The sequence below is a fragment of the Odontesthes bonariensis genome, chromosome 21 (assembly GCF_027942865.1).
Source record: "Odontesthes bonariensis isolate fOdoBon6 chromosome 21, fOdoBon6.hap1, whole genome shotgun sequence".
NCBI lineage: Eukaryota > Metazoa > Chordata > Actinopteri > Atheriniformes > Atherinopsidae > Odontesthes > Odontesthes bonariensis.
The window spans coordinates 18,819,211-18,842,580 of record NC_134526.1 but is presented as its reverse complement, the minus strand read 5'-3'; the positions used below and the strand labels follow the sequence as shown (position 1 = coordinate 18,842,580).

Below are 23,370 nucleotides of genomic sequence, written 5' to 3'. Positions count from 1 at the left end.
AATTTAAATGAATTTAAAAACAAGCAACAGTCCAGAAAAGTTAAAAGATACCATGCAGATTTCATGCATAGACACATGAGAAAAGAAAGGTTTTTAACCTGGATTTAAAACATTTGGTGAAAGTTTAATCTCCACTGGCAGTTTGTTCCACTTGTTTGCAGCATAAAAAAGGGAAAAATTCTAAATGAACAGGAGCAGGATTCCCTAGTTGTACTCCAAAAATGTACCGAAATACTAATATAAATAAATGTATGTTTGCCCAAAATATAAACTGTACAAATACTGATGATCCATCACAACAATGTATAACTGTGTATGGAGTAACAACCACACTGTATATCAGCAATACCAAAACCTGTCCTGAACTAAAGGGAAACCCGAATTCTCAATGCATTAAGAAAAAAAAGATAATTTAATAAATTTACATCAAGAAACGCTACATTTAACAGAAAATTGGAGTGCATTTAAACTTTTTTTGATATATATATTTATGGCAACAGCAAGCGTGTCATGTGGAATAAGAAACACTTTACAAGGTGAAGTTATTGTAAGGGGCTGAGCCACAGTGTATACCAACTACGGCCACAGTGATATGTCCTGTGACAAAAGCCTTCCATGAAGAAAGAAATGCTCTGTGATGATGACACACGGAAATTAAATCAGTCAGTGAGACAGAAAAGCAAAAATATCTAAAGGTAACTGATGAAGCAAGAGATGCAGTACCTTCAGCAAGTTTTCAAATAGTATTTAAGTGTACATATTTAGACAGAAAAATGAACCAAAGTTCAACAAAAACAGGTTTCCAAAGGAAATATTCACAATAAACAGCATCATGATTCTAAAGGGAAACCCAAATTCACTGTACATCAAGAAAAAAAGATCATTGAAGAAACTGACATCAGGAAACGTTGCAGTCAACAGAACATTGGGGTTCATTTAATGTATTATTACCATAATCATTATTGTTATTAATATTATGTCAACAGCAAGTGAGTCATATGTCACGATTAACAGCTTCTAAGGTGAAGTTATTGTCAGGGGCTGTGCCACAGTGTATACATAGCGGTTACGGCCACAGTGATACATCTTATGACAAAAACCTTCTTCCGTGAAGAAAGAGAAACTATGATGGTGATAAGAAAACTAAACCATCAAGTAAGACAGGAGGAAGTGATGCAGTTTCCTTGGCAAATACTGAAAGATGTAATAATTGTGCAAGTTGAAACATTAACCAAAGTTAAACAAAAGAATAGGTTTCGAAAGATAATGTTTGGAATAAACAGCAGCATGATTTCATATCTGTACCCTGAAAAGGAACAGAAACAGAAATATAAATATACATCTGTTCAATCCAAACAAGACCAATAGTCCATCGCAGTAGGCCGGGGTTATCGTACAAGTATGTATCACTGTGTATGGAGTAACCACCACAGTGTAAAATGGTAATACAAAAACCTGTACTGAACACACATTAAGAAAAAGACACGATCATTCATGAATTCAAGAAAGTTGCATTTAACACAATATTGGGAGGTATTTATTCATTTAGTTTTCATTTATTTATACAGCAACAGCATGCAAGTCAAGTGTAATGATAAGCAGTTTATAAGGTGAGGTTTTTGTAAGGGGCTGAGCCTCAGTGTAAACAATGGCAACCACAGCAATGCATCCACTGACAAAAACTTCCTTCTGCTAGGAAATAAATGCTGTGCATGGTGATGACCTAGAAAAATGAAAAAGAAAAGCAAAGATATTTAAAGGTTACTGGGGAAGGAAGGGATACGGTTCCTTTGGTAATTATTTAGAGTTAATTGTGCATATTCATTTAGAAAGTTAAACATGAATTAAGTTTAACAAAGGTATTACCTAAAATAAACAGCGGCATGATTTTGTTGTTGTACTACAAACATTTACAGAAATACAAGTATGAATGTATGTTGGCTCAATATAAACAGTACCAAATACTGATGATCCATCACTTCAGGCCAGGTTTTTTGTACATGCATGTATCACTAAGTTTTCATTTATTTATACAGCCACAGCAAGTGAGTCAAGTGTAATGATAAGCAGTTTATAAGGTGAGGTTTTTGTAAGGGGCTGAGCCTCAGTGTAAACTATGGCAACCACAGCAATACATCCAATGACAAAAACTTCCTTCTGCTAAGAAAGAAATGCTGTGCATGGTGAGGACGTGAAACAGAAAAGTAAAGATATTTAAAGGTTACTGGGGAAGGAGGTGATACGGTTCCTTTGGTAATTATTTAGAGTTAATAATGGTGCATATTCATTTAAAAAGTTAAACATGAATTAAGCTTCACAAAAGTTGAGGTTTCCGAAGCTATTACCTGAAATGAACAGTAGCAGGATTTTGTTGTTATACTCTAAACATGTAGAGAAATAAAATTACAAATGCATAACTACTCAATACAAACAGTAGAAATACCAATGATCCATGTCTTCACGCCTGGGTTTTTGTACTAGTATGCATGACTGTGTATGGAGTGGCAACCACAGTGTGAAATGGCAATACAAAAACTGACTATGTGAGCAAATCGCAGTGGCTGGTGGAAAAGATGGAGAAGATGTTTTTCTTGTAACAAAACCTTACAAAAAGTACAGCATTATGTGTTCGTAAGAAAAAGAAAAGAAGCACAAAATATTCACTGTCACAACAGATACAGACATACAGAGAGTGTAATACTGTGAAAGGAGACGCACAATTGTGGTATCCATGATCTAATTACTGAAGACTCCCACCTCACTACTGAATTCATCAATTCAAAAATAGACAGTCACACTGGTCTTCACAATCCTACAAAATTTGTCATTTAATTCTGACTTATTCAGACAAACTATTGTTGTGTTGCTTATTGCAAAGAAGGAAGTGGTTAGACTGGGTTTTTGCACTGTAATGTGTCATCGTGTATACCGGGGGGGCACAGTGATTCACACAATTACAAAAACCTGACTGTAAACAAAAGCTACTGTGTGCTGTGCATACAGTTAGAAACAGATGTTGTTTCTCAATTGTCCATTTTTATTATACCTATTTAATCATTACACCTGTTTTTGTGTCTAATAAATAAAAACAATCATTCAAAAAATGACTAAGATTTTTTCTTCACATAACATTTTCTTGACCTGTTTTTCTTGACCCATTTCTATCTGTTATTAAAACACAACCTGAAGCCATTTCTCCATATTTGTGGAATATGTCACTTTTGAGAAGTAGCAGAGTGGTAGCAAGGCTGCTTCATTTATGTTGGCCAAAACTGAGTTGAAATAGTTGATGTTATGAAGCTCTTACTCGGTCTCTAACACACCGTTTTGATCAAGGATATCAGAAATATGCAGGATGACTTTGTCTTGAGTTTTTAAAATCTTACTTTGAGTTGATTAATGGGAACAATTTAGATCTCCCAATTATTCTTTTTTTTTTTTAAAGGTTAATAAGGAATTGAGCAAACTGGACTGAATACATGTCAGTTTGCAGGGTGGAGTTTTTGTGTACAGCCATACCACAGTGTAGAATGGTGGCCACAGTGATACATCCTTTGACAAAAACAACTATCCACTTGGATGGTGTTTCTGTTACAGAAATCAAGTAGCTGAGATGTAATAGATATGATTGGATTATATCATGTATAAACTTTGTGTGGCAAACCAGTTCTATGGGGTTATTGCATGGTGCCATGATTGCAGCTTCAATGATCTTATTTTCATTTATGTGTTTTCTTTCAGTTGTGTGTGTATGTGTATTGAATTAACAAAGAATTGTGTCTGTTTAGTGAGAACAATCACATAAAGAACAAGAGTGACTGAATATTGTGTTCTATGATGCAAAGGTTTTTGTGTGGCTGTGAGTCACTGTGTGGGGTGGGAGCCACAGTGATAAATGGCAATGCAAAAACCTGGCTTGACTCAAACTTTTAATTATCAGCTGAATACTGGAGGGGGGGGGGATCAAATCTTCATGTGTGTTCATGAATATATGAATAAATATTTTTACATAGATAGACACAGATATAAAAACTGGTAGAAATAAATGTTGTTTGTATGATGATGATGATGATGATTCAGAAAAATGAATGAGTTTCTTCATCCTTCATGTGTCTAACTAAACTGCCTTTGAAAAAAGAAGAGATCTGTGGAGACTGAGAATAAGTCACAGCCTTTGGACGCCAGGAGCTTAAAAGTGATACAGTTGTGTTTATGCAGTTTATTGTTTTTTTACGAAACCAAAATAGATTGACATTACACTGCTGAAAAGCTGGTCTAAGCTAGACACTGACCCCAGATTTTTAAGTTGATACGAATAACTGAGAGGCCAACAGTGGGATATAACTACATAGCAGTGAACACTTGTGGGCCAGTCTCCTCGGCTTAGATCTAACTTAGGTCTCACTGTCCACTAACTTCTCAGTAGAGTGAACTTTGTCCTGTTTTGCGCTGCAACACAGAAACAGATCTTTCTATCACTACATGGTCAATTTAATGTTTATTAAATTCCATAAGAAATGTTAGTAAGTCTTCACACATTAGTATGATTACACTTTAAAAAAGTATGTGCAGCCTCTGTACATCTTGGACCTGCGGTTATCAACATGCTTGCTGGTTAACATTTGTGTAACACAAAGGAAACAATCTTCACCACAACAGGTGTTTCCGCATCCATTTGACAAACTGAAACTTTGGACTGCAAGCCAAAAGCTCAACCAGCACTGGCAATGCATCTCTCAAAGCAGTCCATGTTTTCATATCGACTTCTTCAATATGTTCACTCGAATTTAACATTTTTATTTCAATGTCTTATTTTGATATACTTTTGTAACACAGCTCATTTGAGTAGAGCAAAAAATGTGTCTAGTACAGACTGCTTGACATGATATTTTCAAAATCCAGGGTAGTGTCACAGCCATCAATTAAAGTCCAGAAATGTCTGTAATACGCTATGAGGCGTAGCCAAATAATCTCCGCTAGCAACATCTCGTCATGGTGATAATACATAAAATGGAGGAGAAGCTAGGCAGAAATTTGCTGTCTGAAAAATGTCAAAAGACATTGGCATTTACCTCAACAAGTTTTGGTGCCTCAACCTAATCAAGTTGTTTTCTTCCCTAAACATAACCAAAATGAAAAATAACATACATAAGAGTAACAATTGCCACACAGGATCACCTTGTCTCCTTCTTAATGGTTGTCTTCTCTGTGAACGCTCTGTATTATTTCTTGATTGCCTTTTCTTGAAAGCAGACTTTGTTAGCTGCCTTTGACTTAGCATTGCTACTGTCCTGTATGAAACAGCTGTATTCATTTATCTATTTTTTCAGAAAAGAATTGGGAAACCTATCAAGTTAATCTGTCAGAAACTGCCATCACATTTTAAATCTTAGAATCTGGACCATCATTCATTTGTTTTCACTACATACGAACGTGTCCTAGGAATTTCCGAAAGGAACTGAACTTCAAGGAACAAGATAAACACACTGATGCATCAGTCAAACAAGATCATTCACAGTTTTTTTTATTCAAATAGTACTCAGAGATGATCATGCATGTAACATTACTTCTGTGAGGAAGACATACAGTGAGAGAGACTTTGGATGAGAAAAGAAAGACCGCCATGTGTTCCACGGAGTAAACTAAGATAAGACAACCCTCATCATGGCCTCTGACTTTATGTTCTGTCATTAGATAATGAAGCAACACCTGCAAGTTTGCTCAGGCAGGCAACTTGAGCTGCTCTGCTGCTGCCCATGTTGCCTGCCTCACACTGTACATGCCACTTGTCAAATGTACCCCTCCAATCTGGAGAGTCTATTTAAGCTGCACAGTTCCCGTCAGTACCCTTGCTCTCTGCCTCTACTTGCTGTCCCCGCTGCCAGTTTTTCAGGCCCTTCACCACCTAACATCTACCTGTGGGCTCAGTCATCGGTGCAATATCAAACTCATATGCACAAGGAGTGATGAATCGGAGCCCGGACGCTAAACTTCAGTTCTGTCAGAACCACTCTCGTCAAAACGAGACGAGAAACAGAGATGAATTTCAGAAGCTTATTCTGAATGCATACAATTGTGTTTGGCGGTATGGCTCTGTTTGGAGGAAGTTCCCGACTTTTCCATGAGCTCCATGGAAGCCAAGACAGGGAACAGCAGCATCCTCAAGTGGAGTGCCTTCCATTTGCTGTAAAGGCAACAAACCCCCCCCAACAGACCATACCGGAATGCAGACCAGCCAATTGATTAGTTGGAACCAGGGTATCCTACCCCCCCAACGATTTATTAGCTACCAATGTGTGTCACCATTATGATTAGTAGTAGTAGTACAAAAATAATTATTAAACCGCGACTAAGCTTGATGTTAAAAGGTGGAACTGCCGTAGGCCTACATTACCACAGACTGAAATGTGATGCGAGTATTTAATTGGGGCAAGCATTGAACTCAACCACTTAGGTACACCATAAAAAATATAGTCGGTCTCCACAGCAGCGACAGCGCTTTGCGGCAGGGCAAAGCAGAGCAACATCCAAGCAAAGCAACATCCAAGCAAAGCAGAACAAGATTCAAGCAAAGCACAACAAGATCCGATCCAAGCAAGGCAGAGCAAGATCCAAGCAAGCAGAGCAACATCCAAGCAAAGCAGAGCAACATCCAAGCAAAGCACATCCAAGCAAAGTAGAGCACCATCCAAGCAAAGTAGAGCACCATCCAAGCAAAGCAGAGCACCATCCAAGCAAAGCAGAGCAAGATCCGATCCAAGAACAGCAAAACGAGATCCAAGCAAAGCAGAGCAACATCCAAGCCGAGCAGAGCAACATCCAAGCAAAGCAAAGCAACATCCAAGCAAGCAGAGCCTTTAACACACTTCACCTGACCCACCTAGGAAGTTAAAGTCACCGTGAGCTTGCATATTTTGCTATCCACACAATTAAAAAGCCATAAAGCATAACACAAATGACCTCTGTCATTGCTGTTCATGCCATCAATTCCAGGAGCGGTTTCAATGATTTGACTTCATCCCAAATTTATTTTCGATCTTAATCAGCATCTTTCATGCAAAGTTAAGCCCTAACAGTGGCTCTTGTTTTATTTAAACAGAGGCACAGCTGCACAAATTTTATTTATTTTTTTTAACTCCAGTAGGCAGCTATTCTAAGTGGAAAAATCTTTCAATGACCCATTGAAAACTACCTTCCCAACAGCACAAACTCCAGCTAGCTGAAAACATCAGCTTATAGCAGGTTTAAGTAAAAATAATACTGTAAATACTGAAAATCAAGCTGTGGCAAGATGACACGTAAGCATGGCAACTTGGCATCAACAGGGCATCACAATGGCTTGAGTAAGCAGAGAAACAGGATGCTGTTTATTTTCAAACTTCCAAGAAGACCAGCAGCCTCCAAAATGAGAAGAGGCAAGTGCTTCCTAACACGAGCACATCACATGCATAAGTCGTATACAAATAGCCAGAAAGCAACACTCAGTATTTGCAGGCAAGAAACTAAGGGAAGAAAGAAAAGCCTCCAGTGTTTCCTGCAACATATGTTTTCTCAGAAGTTCATCCTGCACCAGTACTTAAATGGACAGTTTGCTCTTTTATCAGCTCACAGCTGAAATCAGCTTTTACAGGCTGCTTCTCAAACAGAAGGAAAAAAGGACAACGCTCCTCCTGAAGGGATTAGTTGTGACATCAACCGTGGGGACGATGGCTGAAATGTTTTGATGTCATGCAAATTAGCATGCCATTTGCTGTGCAAGAGCCAATCACGATCAGGCTGGTGTTACACGAAGTGCCGGACGCTTGTCCACAAAGCATCACAGACATATGCTGTAGAACTGGCTACAGATGTCAGATCCTTTAAATCATCGAGTGCATCACTGATTTCAAGTTCCAGCTTGTGTTTATGCTCAAGCCTTTAAACACAAAAACTGTTGGACGCATTGTGCTTGAAATTGTCCCCTAAATGGCCCCAAAGAAACGAGTGAGGATGGCAGGGATTGTTTGGACGGGAAGCACAAAGCCAAGTTGGCCAGTACGTATGATTCTCTTAGTATATGAGCATCGCAGCTCACACAGCAGTGCTCAGGAGAGCAGTATGTATCCTTATGATATGGTGTATTTGTAGCTTAGAGTACTGGCTTTATAGAGCATAAAGAACTAGCTCTCAGTTATAGAGCGTTAAATAAAGGATTTCCCGTTAGTGGCAAATAGCTGTGTATTTCTGGACAAGTCTCTTTAAATCGCTCCATATGAGCGTCTGTAGAGACCTAGATTTAAAAACCTGAGGGAAAAATATATATATATATTTTTTTTAAACCCGAGCCACCTAAAAATGTATCCACTGTTTAAAATTTATAATTCCCAGAGCTCATTTACCAGTTGAATAAATATTCAAAGGTAGTTCAGTCAGCCAAGTACACTTAGGCTCCATTGTTTAACGATAGCCTAAGCTAATCAGCCTCTTACTGTTGCTTTGTTAAGCAAAAAATGCAGCTAAGTAAGTGAAGTTTCACTGTAGGTCTCTGGAGGTTGTTATACAACGAAGTGCATTCTATATCAAACAGGGTAGCATCCTGACGTTCTTCTTTTCAGGATCAAAACCTTTTCAGGGCCTATCAACGATGAGCCGAATTAATACAAGCAGAACATACATGAGCAATAATAATCACAGTGGATCTACATGATGAGATCAAATCGACCACAGCCACGGTTGGGCTTCATTCACAAAATGCTTTTTGTATTTCATCCATTCTTCATCCATTGAGCATGGGATTTCAGTTCATGACACCGTGGTCATTTCAGCAGCAGAACAGCTCTGACTTTAGCATTCTCCATGCACAGAATTGATTCCAGGGCTCTCAAGTCTCACGCAATGAGCGTGAGACACACGCATTTCAACAAGTTCACACGCTCACACGCCACACATGCCATTTCTCACGCTGAGAAATGATCAACTTCGTCGCACAGAAATTCTAATGGCCTATACTATAAACGAGTTAATGGCAGGTTACTGTGCGCTCGTACAGCTCAGAACTATAGCTCTGGTACAGCTGTCTTGATTTAGCAACCCATCGGCAAATCACAAAATACAATTTCTCAGCCAATCAGAAAACAGAATTTCTTGTTGCCGGGTGTGAAATAGCTTTCAGCTGCAAGCACGCGTCCCATGAATGCACAGCGGACATAGCCTATTATGCTCTGAATGCGTGCAGAAGTTGTAGACGAGCTGGAGGTGGAAGAGAACCGTCAGGATCATCAGCGGGTCATATCTTCATTTATTTTAATCTTTTATTAGTTACTATAGTTTTCCTACTCTTCGTAAAAGACCAATACCTGCCGATTAAAGTGTTCGTTGGAATAGTAGACCTAAATATTCAGCACACACCCTTTGACATGAGCAACTTAATGAAAAATAAAAAATATGTAGGAGTGTAATTAGGCTTCCGTGGTTAATTTTTTTCAAAGGTGACTGGTATGAGCAGATTCCCAATAAGGCTATCTACAATTGCCAAACTGCTATTAGTTCTGCCACACTGAAATGCTGATGCAGAGAGGGTTTTTTCCATGGTGGGGCTCAATAAAACCAAGACCAGGAACACGTTGGCTCTGAATGGAACTCTGTCATCCATCATGACTGTGAAAATGGCTGACATTGAGCCACAGTGCTTTAAATGGGAGCCCCCAATATCAGTCATCAAGCATCAAAATCTGCCACAAACACTTACAACAACACTGATAAACAAACACACACACAGAGGGACTGCTCAAGGGGCCCATTTGGGGTTATGTTTGTTTTTCTTAATTTAATTTGTCTGTTTTTTTGTTTGTTAAGACTTTGCATACCTAAAACAATTTATTTTAAAATATAGCAGAATTTAGTGTAAAAGTGAAGATTTGTGATTTTGGTATAAATAAACAATTTTCTTTGTTCTTTAAGTAGCTAGTTTATGGCGATGGGATACTGCAAGGGACCCCCCCCCCAAAAAAAACCCGAAAGAAACCCACCCACGCACATGGCCCGGCCCCTGCCCCGCCCGAATCTCACTCCAAGCAAACTTGAAAACTTGAGAGCCCTGTTGATTCTCCCTCCACTGAGTTCACAGTGAAGCCCTGAAAACTTGTCAATGAATCTCTGGTTTTATTATAAAAAGCAATCACTTCACTTTACCTGGCAGCTTTGCATTCAATACAGTGGGAAAAATAAAAAAATAAAAATAGACTGCTGGTGGATAAACGAGCAATGCTGTAGCTAGCAACTGAGAGGAGGAACTAGTCCAAACAATGTTTTCAACATTGACCGAGGAAAGGCAATAATTGTTAATCCTCTGACTCACATCAACTCCCACTGTATCCACAGGCACAAGCACTCCACACCCCGACACGACAGGTGGCGCTGCACCCATCAGACTGTAATGCAGACAATACCAATCACAGCGTGTAGCGCTTGAGGCGCGCGCTCCACCTTAAGGCTCTAGCATGGTTGCCGCGTCTGCTAGCGCGAGCGGTGTTGATGACGTCACGATTTCGTGCCCGCCATGTATAGTGGCGCAAGCAGCGCAAGTCGATGCGTCAGTAGTTGCAATTTTCTCCGTCACAGAGGTGGCGCTGCTACGTTAAGGTTACCGCTACTCTACAACCACGAAAGTGGAGAAGAAAACAATGCCTCTGTCAAGAGCAAGAATACTGTAATTAATGATACTGCTGCAGTTTTCGGATCATTTTAATTTTTTAATTCAGTTAATATAGGTGAAGGTTTGAAGCCCCCGGCATCAACAGAGTCTCTGCCCTCTTCTTTGCCTTCACGTATCTGTCCCGTAGCTTCTTCCACACATTCTTACAGAACTCTCCCTCTTTCCCCAAAGTTCTGCCAATCTCTGTGCACCAGTTTTGGGAGTTTACGTGCTCCCTGTGCTGTTTCACTGCAGTTTCGTACAGCTGCCTGTACAAACGCACCTCCTCACTGAGCCTGGTCTCACATCGGTCCATCCAGTTCGTTGTTCTCGGCGCAGCCAAGTTACAAAAATCGACTGGTGCACGACAACGCGCTGCGCCGTCTTTTCAAGGGAAGCGCCATGCCTGAAACGTCATTTTGACGTCACGGTGCGACACCGCCGTGACAGACGCGGCAACCATGCTAGCGCCTTTAGAAGCAACACCGCGAGGATCCAACGGACCAATTAGGAGGATGGCTTGTAATCCAACTGCGCTGGCATAAGCCCGCGCCACAGCTACAGTCACGCAAAATCATGTGAAATCGGTGTAAAATAAGCCGCGTGTCTAACCGCAGCAAGCCCTGCCACGTACAGGAGCCCGCCGCGGCCTACCTTGACTCTGACCGCGGCGCGCTGTGACAGCCCGCCCGGTGTCGCGTCTTGGCTCGACTGGATTTGGGAAGGTCGGTGTCCTCCACGCGTCCATCTCAGCCGAATCTCCGAGTTCTCCGGCAGACTCACCGACTCCGCCGGCAGCGGGGATCCATGCCGGACGACAGGGTAAGCAGCACAATAATAATACTAGCATCGGCGCGTATGCTAATCGGAGCTACGTCTTGTAAGCAGAAAGCAAAACTTTTTGCCCCTACGCAGGGGAGCTGCTGTGGAAGGCTGCAAGCAGAAAGCAAAAAAAAGCAGTGACAGCAAACCAAGTTTAAATGAAGTGCCCCAAATGCCAGCATCCAATTGCGAGCAGCAGCTGATTACCCATTGAGCGCAGCTGGTTGTGGACAGCCATAAGGGTTGGGTCGGCGTCAGCCAACAGGCAAAGGGCGCGTTGACTAACGTGGTCTGCCAGAACTAACGCGGTGCTACATTTATATTCTTTAACAGAGACTTATAAACATTCATATGTGAGTTGTCTGACTGAATTGTTTAAGTGTCTGCTGCTGTTTTAGACTGGGAATGCATTTGTCATGTGACTCTTTGCATGATGTTATCTTTGTCTCTATACTGTAGAGGCAAGCCACCCCTGGTCTTGATTTTTTTGCATTTGTTTGTCAGAATATACACTGATGGTGTCAAAACTATTTAGCAAAGGGTTTTTAATCTTCTCCAGTCTTATGTGGATCAGTTCTTTCCCTGAGGTTATCAGAAACCGTCTTTATTTGTGCCATGATGCAACCAAAAAAAGCTGTTTTGAAGCTTTTTGTGGGGAGCGATTTTGATTATGTACTACAAAGTGTGCATACAACGTGAATCCTCCAACTACAAAGCTACCTGGAGAACAGAACATTTAAATATAATAGATAGATATAAATCTTGGTGTGCTAAGTTTATCTGAATGGTGAAAATGTTCTTTTCTGTCAATAGAAACAAGTACCACCATTACAAGAGATTGAGCAAGAGACGATGGTCAAGACAGCAGTTTTGTGGGATTATGGCACTTGTCTAGGAGCTGATCACTGGGTACGCTTGTTAACATTTATCAGGAGCAATTAAAGACATACTTTATCCTAAAAACTAAAAAACACAATGGCCCAATAGAAGTTAGAAGCTGACTATTTCTCTCCAGAGACAAAGCCCTCTGCCAATAAATTCCCTTGTTTCGACTTTTTTGGCTGTGTTGACGATGTTTTTGAAGGCAACTTTTGGGCAGAGGGTGTGCAGACACCAGTTAATCACAGTCAAGGCAGGTGTGAAGATATCACACTCGTGCACAGTCACACTCGTTCATCAAAAAAAAAGTTGACTCACATCAAATTTGCAGAGCACTCTGCCAAAGAGTCTTGTGGATGTGTTTAGTTTTTCCTTTGGAACATAAATGTTGTGTGACAATCAGTAAATCATAATGCTGTCACAACTGACACATTTGAGATTTTATCTCCAACAAGGGAAACAAAAAACTATAAGAAGCCACAAGAAATCTTATTTCCTGTCTGACAACCAGTATAAGCTTTCCCAAGAGGGCAGCTTACCTATGAGAACTAAATCAGAACTGTTATGTTATATTGATCTCATGGTAGAAAATTTCATGATTTTGTGGTACAGCTTCTCACTTCTGAGGTACACTAGCCGGAAAATATGTGACATATATGTGACAGCAGAATGTGTTGCTGACCTTTGTCACAGAGAATGTGGCTACTTAACAAACCATTGTTTATTAGCTTTGTTCTCACTAGCTGTTTGGTAAGGTTTAGAAACCAATTAGACTTAGTGAAGGTTTAGAACAGATCTAAAAAAAAAAAAAGAGCCTCTGCTTTTTAATGAATTATTAAACATTTCAAATGGAAACTTAGTAGACTAAACACTTGCAGAATTGCTGTGTGGTTGAGTGACATGGCTAGATAAGGTCAACATGAACATAGAATACTTATTAAAAGGAAGACCGAGGGACAAAAAATCCAATTAATGACAATAACATTTATTGGCTGTGTTCAGTGTCTGTGTGAGGTCCATGCTGTTGGAAATGGACAGGAGAGGAAGTGTGCAACCACTGTTACTGCTGCAAGCAGATATAACTTTATGTAACTCAAAGAGGAAATGAAAATCTCAAGGGAGAATGCTCAGAAATAGTACAGTGTGAATTGCTTTGGAAGCAAACCTGTATCTTATTCTTGATTCAAACTAAATATGTATTTGTATTAGCAGTAGACTGTAGTATCTCACTGTGATGGCTACTTTGACTACTGGGGGAAAGGAACACAAGTCACTGTAACATCAGGTAAGAATGATCCAAAGTATATTAAGTCAACAAAATCCAATATTGTTTTCTGATTATCACTGAGTTTTTCTTGATTTTGTTCTCCACGTAAGCTACAGTATAATCCTTGTTAAAAATTGAAGCTCTGGGTCAGTGACGGGTATGTTCTAGTACTCTGCTGATAGTGTACAATAACTTATTAAATGACACAAGTATGTGAGCTATTTTTGCACTCGAGTTCTATTGAAATTTGTCACTGTGACAACTACTTTGACTACTGGGGAAAAGGAACGATGGTGACTGTCACATCAGGTAAAAAACAAAGCTTTTTGTCATCGCACTGTAATTGTAATAACTTGACTCTTTAATTTGGCATTTTTAGACCTCAGACTCAAAGATGCCTAATTTTGTATGTTGAATGTACTCATACTATACACTGTGACAATGCTTTTGACTACTGGGGGAAAGGAACGACGGTCACTGTCACAACAGGTAAAAAACAGAAGGATACTTTTTCTTGTATTATTCATTTTAGAGAGGTACTTATTACACTGGTTGGTGTGCCATATTCCCACCTAAGTGGCATCACCAGTGTCTTTGAGGTGATGGTTTTTGTATGTTGGATATGTTGAAACATTACACTGTGACGACGCTTTTGACTACTGGGGAAAAGGAACCACAGTTACTGTGACATCAGGTAAGCCGATCTCAATTTTTCTGTCGAATGTTTAGATTTTGTTTTGAAAACAGTATTTTTTTTACTTTTTTTAAGAAATCCAGTTGCGACACAGTGTTATCCATTCATTTCTAAATCTGCCGACTCAGTTTGAATATTGTACAGTTCAAGGAAAATATGCCAAAGTTAAATAGTGATAAAACAGTCTGTTACAGAAATTATATTAATCAGTTAGCAGGTTTTAGTATGGGGTAGTTGATCATTTGTTGTACTGTGACTACGCTTTTGACTACTGGGGAAAAGGCACAATGGTCACCGTCACCTCCGGTATGTAATATCCTCGTTTTTAATTTGAGAAATACATTTGTGATTACTTGAACAAAACGGCTGACACAATAATTTGTCAAAATGTGACTTTGTTGCTGTTATACACAGCTGGAGGATATCTTTACAAAGATGTATTAACTTTGGATAGATTTGCGAATATTATCCTGACCAAACTATGTAGTATTAAATAACAGGATGTAACGGTTATGGGTTATTGTTGGAAGTGTCTGTTGACTCTTTTTACTGTGACTACTGGGCTTTTGACTACTGGGGAAAAGGCACGATGGTAACAGTGTCATCAGGTAAGACTATTTTAAATCTACTGTATGGTGTGTTTTACATTTCTAAATGCCAAGTCTTTGTCGTAATATAATTCTTAATATGTAATTCAAGGTAAACACAAGAAATTCCTAAACCGCGATATTGTTAAAAGTGATGTTAATGGTCAGCGTGTTTTGAGTGGGTATCAAAACATTTTTGAGAATTACTAAATATGAAATTGTCCTGCGCTGATCGTTTGTCGATTAGTTTTTTATACTAAGAGTTAAGGACATTCGGCACTGTGCTACGGTGCTTTTGACTACTGGGGAAAAGGCACAATGGTCACCGTCACCTCCGGTATGTAATATTCTCGTTTTTATTTTGAGAAATATATTTGAGATTACTTGAACAAAACGGCTGACGCAATAATTTGTCAAAAATGTGACTTTGTGGCTGTTAAACACAGCTGGAGGATAATACTACAAAGATGTGTTGACTTTGTATAGATTTGCTAATATTATCCTGACCAAACTATGTAGTATTAAATAACAGGATGTAACGGTTATGGGTTATTATTGGGAGTGTCAGTTGAGTCTTTTTACTGTGACTACTTGGCTTTTGACTACTGGGGAAAAGGCACGATGGTAACAGTGTCATCAGGTAAGACTATTTTAAATCTACTGTATGGTGTGTTTTGGATTTTTAAATACCAAGTCTTTGTCGTAGTATAATTCTTAATATGTAAAGCCTAAAAGTAAACTGATTTACAGTTTTTAAAAAGGCAAAAAAAATCTAAATTCCTCAACTGCGATATTGTTAAAAGTGATGTTAATGGTCAGCCTGTTTTGCGTGTTTTGAGTGGGTATCAAAACATTTTTGAGAATTACTAAATATGAAATTGTCTTGCGCTGATCGATTAGTTTTTTTATACTAAGAGTTAAGTAGATTCAGCACTGTGCTACTACGAAGCTTTTGACTACTGGGGAAAAGGCACAATGGTCACTGTAACATCAGGTATGACATTTTATTGTTTCTAATAACAGTAAAAAAATTGTATCCATATGAATTAAATATATATGGAATTCTTTAAACCTTGTTGTGAAATCTAGTTGTAACGTAACTCTGCAAACAGGTTTTAATTTTATATTTAGTCTAAAAAGTTTTAAAGGCAAACTTTGTGAAATGATATGACGGAATGTGATGTTAATTAATTTTTGTTAAATATGTGGATAACTGGGTTTTTCAGCATCTGGGGGGAAAAGACCGTAGTAACAGTGTCTTCAGGTAGGATTTGAACTATTAAGTATCACTATGTAAAGACTCACCGTAACACTGTTCGCAAATGCCGTATTCCAAAAATTCATTTTAATGGTGAGTGTGGATGTTGGCCGGTTTGAGTGGTTTTCATAAAACTTTGAAATTAGTTAAATGCATAAAACGTTTAGAAGAATTTGGTTTTCAACATTCATGGATTAGCTTCTTTTTAAACTGAGAATGAAGTAGATTGAGCACTGTGTTACTATGCTGCTTTTGACTACTGGGGTAAAGGTACAATGGTCACCGTCTCATCAGGTAAGCACAATCTACTAACGAAAAACCACTAAATTTCAGAGAAAAATAAAAGGTTTTTGTAAGAATGTGCCATTAACTGTTTGACAGATATTTATCACTTAATACCTTTCCTCACCCGTGAAAATAACAAGTCTTAGTCGAAATTGTGCGTTGAAAATAAATTGCCAATTTTCTTTATTATTTAAAAAAAGCAAACAAATTTTAGCATTGGGTAATATTAATCTTAATACAATAAAATGACTAAAGATGGGAAAACTGAAAAAAGTCAACACTTAATGCTTTAAAATGTCAGCATTAACACTTTTTAAAAAAAAATTATTTTGGTATCATTGAATCATTATTGAATATCATTGAACCGACTTCTCTTTAAATAGAACCTTTAAGATGAGAATATTAAGAGAATGTTTCAAAGTTCACAAAAAATTGTTGGTAGTTATTTCATTTCTATTTGCTTGTTTTGCTCAAACATTTCTTTTTTGCTTCCCCAGCGGCTTCGACAAAGCCTAGTGTATTTCCTCTGATGCAATGTGGTTCTGGCAGTGGAGCGACGGTCACCCTTGGGTGCCTTGCCACCGGTTTTACTCCCTCCTCGCTGACTTTCTCATGGAAACAAGGCAGCACCGCTTTGACTGACTTCATTCAGTACCCTCCAATACAAAAGGGCAGCGAATATATGGGAATCAGTCAAATCCGAGTCAAGAGACAGGACTGGGATGCAAAACAGCGTTTCGAATGTGTCGCGACTCATGCTGCAGGGACTGGACAGGCTCCTATCCAAAAGCCAAGTAAGACTTATGCTATGTAACCAATCATTACTTTTTAGTGTCTTATTTAGATTGTAAGTGGTTTGCATGTTTCTCAAAATTCAGAATGAAAAAACAAGTTGAAGGCTTTTAAAGAAAATGCATCATTTATAAAAGAACTTTTGGATCAGTTTTGTAACGGATTATTGACAGTGAATTTGGGCATAATACGTTGTGAGAATCGGTCGGCTCTGTCAACGGATTCAGTGTTAATTTGATAAATCAATAGTCTACAGCATGTAAAGGTGATACTGGGCTAAATACAGTACTTGTAAATTCTAACACAAAAATGTATACAGCCATCAATTGCATGTGCTTACTTTCTACATTTAGAACTGGCAGGATAAACTGAAATGAAAATGTTAGAGTATCTGGAATATTAAGCATCTGACTGTCTATTTCCATCCTCACTAGTATACTGAACGTCCCCTGCAGCTGTCAGAGACTATAGTAGTGTGTTGTGCTTCTTTCCATCTATCTGCATAATCCCAGTACTCCCTCTCCCCTGCCTGTCTCTATTTTCACTATCTGTTGATAATTAACATAATTAACATTCAGATTAAGTCTGTGTTTGCTTGCCAGTCAATGTATATGCAGAAGTGAGCCTCAGAGCTCTGCTGTTCATTTAAGTGAAAGTGAAAATTTTATATTTTTCTTTGATTTCTTGTGCCCACTTTAGAAACAAGATTAGTTGCATAATTATGTGCACCTATGTGTTCAAGTTACAGTACATATACAAACTTTGTTATACTGTACCATTGTCTGAAAAAGAAAATATTCATCAAATGATAACAGTGGCACATTGTTTACCTGGGCTTCTGCATATATATGTGTGTATATTTCTTGCTTCTGCAAACATATATTTGTGTATGTGTTTGTTTTTCAGACGTGTATTATCAGTTGCCAGAGCTTAAAGTGTGTTCGTCCTCTGTTGAGGGAAAAGAGGAGACATCCTTCTCCTGCTTTGCCAAAGATTTTTCACCAAATAAATTTGAGTTCACATGGCTGAAAGATGGCAACAAAATCAACAACATAATAGATGAGATCATTACACCGTCTGGAGACAGAAAATTCCCCAATGGAACAACATTGTACAGTGCAGCAAGTTTGCTCACAGTGAAGACCGCTGAAATACCTTCTAATGCAAAATTCACATGCGAGTTCAAGGGGAAAGGGGAAAACAACGCAGAAACTAAAGTAGAAGAACATGTGACCAACAAAGAAAGTTCCTCTGGTGAGTAAAACGATTACTTTTTTGTTTGATTTCACTTCACATTGATTTGCAATATGACTTGTAAACAAGTTCTGTTCAATTCTTCATTCAGGTGGTGAAGGGTGTCCCACAGCAGATGTGGATGTAAAGATCATAGACCCAAAAAGTGAGGACATGTTTTTGAAAGGAAAAGGAGTCTTAACATGTGAAGTCAAAGTAAAACGTGGTAAATTGGACAAGATTGTATGGGAGGATGAGAAAGGAAAAGAACTTGTTTACGTCAATAAGTCTGAATCATCAAGTATATTGAAAGCCGAACTTGATATCAGCTATGGTGAATGGACCAGTGGAATTAAGCGCTTCTGCAGTGTTCATCATAGTAGTATGTTAGAGCCACTGAAGACATCTTATGAACGCATGTCTGGTAAGTATACTGCTGCCCATTTCCCAAATTGCATTTGTTTAATCCTTTGTGTTATGACAACAAACTCATTGTTTTTTGTCAGAGTATCTTTTGCAGTATAGATTTAATTCTGGACTCTTGTTGTTGTTTTTTTGTGCTTGCAGGAACACCTGAGCGTCCTTCAGTGTTTATGCTGCCTCCACTAGAACATATTAGAAAAGATGTGGTGATCCTGACTTGCTATGTGAAAGACTTCTACCCGCAGGACGTTTTCGTGTCTTGGTCTGTTGACGATATGGAACCAGACTCTGAATTCCTGATCAATACCACAAACCCCATAGAAAATAATCATGGATTCTTCTCAGTTTACAGCCAGTTAACCCTCAGCCTCGAGCAGTGGCAAAAGCGTGACGTGGTGTATAGCTGTGCTGTTTCCCACGAATCTATTACAAACTCAAACAAAGTCATTGTCAGATCCATTGGACACAGAACATCTGAAAGTACCAACCTGGTCAACCTTAACTTGAACGTCCCTGAAACGTGCAAGGCCTAGTAGATGTCACTCTGTGTTTTTGTTGTGTCTTCTGTTGTTTGACGTTTGCTGCTTGTGATATGACATTGTGTTTGTGTGTTATTAATGCAGATTCAAAATAAAAAAAAAAAACTAAAAAAAAACACTTGACAACTGTGTTGATGTGTGTGTCGCTTGCACTTTATGTCTTCATTTAATCCATCTGTTTCACTGTATGTTTATCTTGTGTGGAGTGTTGAGTCAGTGCTTTCCTTTCGTTACATGTATTAGATATCTAGTGGCTGCAGATACCCGCATGAATAAGTTTTACAAAATTGTAGAATATTGATACACAGAAAACAGTGCTAACAAAGCTTCTGCAACCTGTCTCTGCATGTTTGCTCTACTGGGTCTTGCAATCCCAATAAGACAAATAACAGTTGAACTATTGGTCTGTGGTCTCAAAAACAGTTAAAATACTGACTCACTAGCGAAGTCATGCAAGGCACATAATGGGGTCTCTAAAAAAAGCAAGTCAGGATCATTACAAGATTGATGACTGTAATCAGAATGTAATTGCGTAAAAACATGCTAAACTATTAAACCTTATGGGACACTCACAGTTGATACAGATAAAACCCACTCTGACCGGTGAAGTTTTAGAATACATTGACTTACTTTGAGAAATTTGTGCAGTTGTTGGTCAATGTGTCACAAAGCGTTGCTCAAAGCTGAATGTAGACTGTCCAAAGATTTTACTGATCAATTACTCTGCACTACGTCCAGACATCCTGGTTGACCCAAGCTTCCGCTGGAGCGAGGCCATGGATGCAGAGGAAGATAACATGGCCAAGACAGCTCTCACCTTCATCCTTCTATTCATCATCACTCTGCTGTTCACTATCGGAAGCACCACTTTCAAGGTAATGACATGCCTAAATGAAAGCGTTGTGCACGGATTTTGGTTTTGACTTGACCATTCGGGTTCAGCAGGAAACTAATTATAAGATGACTGCAATGACAGTATATTCGTGCAAAACCAATTGTGGAGAAAGTATTCAGCTATACCTCAGCAGCAGTGTTCTCAAAGTTACCAACAAACATCTTGCATGAAAAAGCCCACAGGAAAAAAATAATTATATATATATTTAAATATATATATACATATAATTATAGCATTTGGTTTGATTCTAATATGTATTGTGTCACATAAAGGGAATTTTGTACCTTTTCTCTAATCAGATTTTTGTTGAAATTATTGGATCAATCCAATCCAACTTTATTTATATAGCGCTTGAAAACAACACAGTTGGCCAAAGTGCTGTACACACATATCACTGAAATGAGACTATGCAAGAAGTTTAGAGGGAAGAATCAGTAGTTGATTGAGCTGTTGATAGTCTCTAGACTTCTGACATTCGACCCTGACAACTAACTGCTTTTTTTTTATAGCATCAGAAGAAAAGAATGTTGCCAGCAACTAGCTTTTAAGACATTTTGTAATTTAAAGGCGTTTTATATCTATTTTTCACGTTGTTAAATTTTGCATCTAAAATGGTACTTGCAGCTAGAGTTTGTAAACAATCGTAGCCGAGCAAAGAGTACGTTTCCGTCTGAAATGTATTGATGAAATGGAAGTACTCGAGTTTATAATGAATATCTCATTAGTGTGCAGACCTAAGTAAATGTACAGAGCACAGTCAGGTTACAACAAAAATAGCGCACAATAATCGTCATCAACCCAATATTTGTCTTGTGACGTATTAATAATTGCACAAAGCCATGCAAGCTGCACAATGTCAGCCATCAGTGAAGCTTGTACAGGGAAAAGTTCCTAAATTAAAATGTCCACAAGTTTTATTAGATCTGTGGTGAATCAACTCTGGCCTGACACAAAGTCAATTTTATTTTCAAAAATGTGCATCATTGTAGGTAGATTGAAACTTAATTCTGCTGTGTGTCCACATGTTTCTGAAAGCACATTAAACTAAATAACTCTATAAGATATATAAATATGTTGAACTACAATGCAAATCAGCAATAATAATTTCATTGCAGCCTCTGGTGATGAATGTATTGAAGGTAATGTTCATCAAAATAATCCTAATTTGAGATGGAATAATGATTTATCTGAAATACGCGTTCTCTGATCATAAATTCACAACAACGACACAGCTGCATAGTTAAGTGGGAGTTTGATCATTTTCCATGCAAATGAACTGATTCTTTTATAAATATTTATATTTTCTATCTCTTTTCAGATCAAATGAAACCAGAAGAATATGGAAAGAACTTTCTGTAAATAAAAAAAAGGAAAAACATTCAAAAGTGTTTTCACAAATTTTCTTATGCAATCATTGTGTCATGTAAGTAATCACAAGATCTATTTTTCTTTCATACCAAAACTTTTATACTTTTTTCTGAAATAAATGCTTGAATGAAGATACTCATTGGTGTGCTCCCTCCAACTTCTTTCTGTCTTGCATTTTTTTTTATAAACCATTCATGTTGCTGGTAGTTTAACCTTTTCCATGATAAAAATATTGTTCATTTAATTTAACACTTTTTATCTTGTGTTTCATGATGTTATGCTCATCATTAAACCAGCACCTGGAATCAACAGCCCATGCTCCACTCAGTATGTAAATTGTGACATTTCACAGTTGGTAACTCTTTCAGTCTATTTTCTGTTATTGTTGGACTTGTAAACTCAAACCTTTGGCAAAGTCATGAGAAGAAGTCTGTGTTAACTTATGTAAAGGAACATTTGATATTTAAATGTGTTCTCTGTTTCTCTTACTGTCATAACCGCACCTCACACCTGTCGTCTGTGATGCTCTGTTGCTCTTTGGGCTGTTTCACTTCTGTATTTTGGTACTTTTTGGGGACTTGGGTGTTATGAAAAGCTTCCGCTCACTGCTTGCCCTGATCGCGCTGCTCTGTCAAGCTCAACATCTGTGCAAACAGACTTTCAACCCCCTTTTTGCATGACTCTACAACACTAAATGATGTAAAAGTACAAATCTGCCATCTAGCCCAAATACAAATATGCTACACTTAGAATTGAGACTTAGCAGATGTTCACATAGCTAAATCGGAAGGTATGTATGAATTAAGTAAAAATCTTGTGTTTTTCAAATAATCTATTCTATTACTTAGAATGGAGCATGTAAAGATGTGTTATATCTTTTCTGTCACAGATCTAATGGTTATCTCTCCAAACATCACCTTGTACCCTGTCTGGGAAGATGAATTTGGAGTCTCGCAAGTCAGACTCATCTGCACTCTGAGCGGCTTCTTTCCAAAAACTTTGACTGTGGAGTGGCAACAGAACCGCCAGCGTCTGACAGACATTAAGCCGATCGAAAGGTTTCTGCAGAGTGTGGAGGGAGAAAAGAAAACCTACAGTCTTACCACTGAGATAGTGCCAGATATGAGAGAGTGGACAAAAGGTTCACATTTTACATGCAAGTCCATTCACCAAGACAGCAAATTTGAAAAAAAAATAAGTATTTGTCAAAGTAAGTATTTACAAACACTGTTTCACATGACATAAATCACCAGCAATATCTACCACATGGTGAAATGAAAAAAATATTTTATCATGAATTGAATCCTTTGGATGAGATTAAAATGTGTGAACTAACACATTTGTCCTGCAGTCTATGGAAAGAACACTCCTTCCATTCACGTGGAGATTCCCAGTTTAAAGACAGTAACAATGGCGACGTCTAATGTGAGGGCAACATGCTCCATTCGCAGTGTGCTTGATGTCAAGCTGTCCTGGCAGATGGATGGGAAATCTCCATTAAGTTCAGATGTGAGCCAAGTCAGAAACAAAACGAATATATTCAGTAATCTGCTGGTTTCGCCAAGTTCCTGGAAAAACCTGAAGCTTCTAAAATGTGCAGCTGAACATAGCTGCTTCTCTAATGAAAAGACAATAGATGTTTCAGGTAAGAGGATA

General features: G+C 38.4%; 1 pseudogene; it reads left to right on the top strand.

Annotated features, from left to right (window-relative positions):
* The window catches only part of LOC142371932 (uncharacterized), a 126,565-nt pseudogene that overhangs the window by 100,004 nt on the left and 3,191 nt on the right, over positions 1-23,370 (top strand).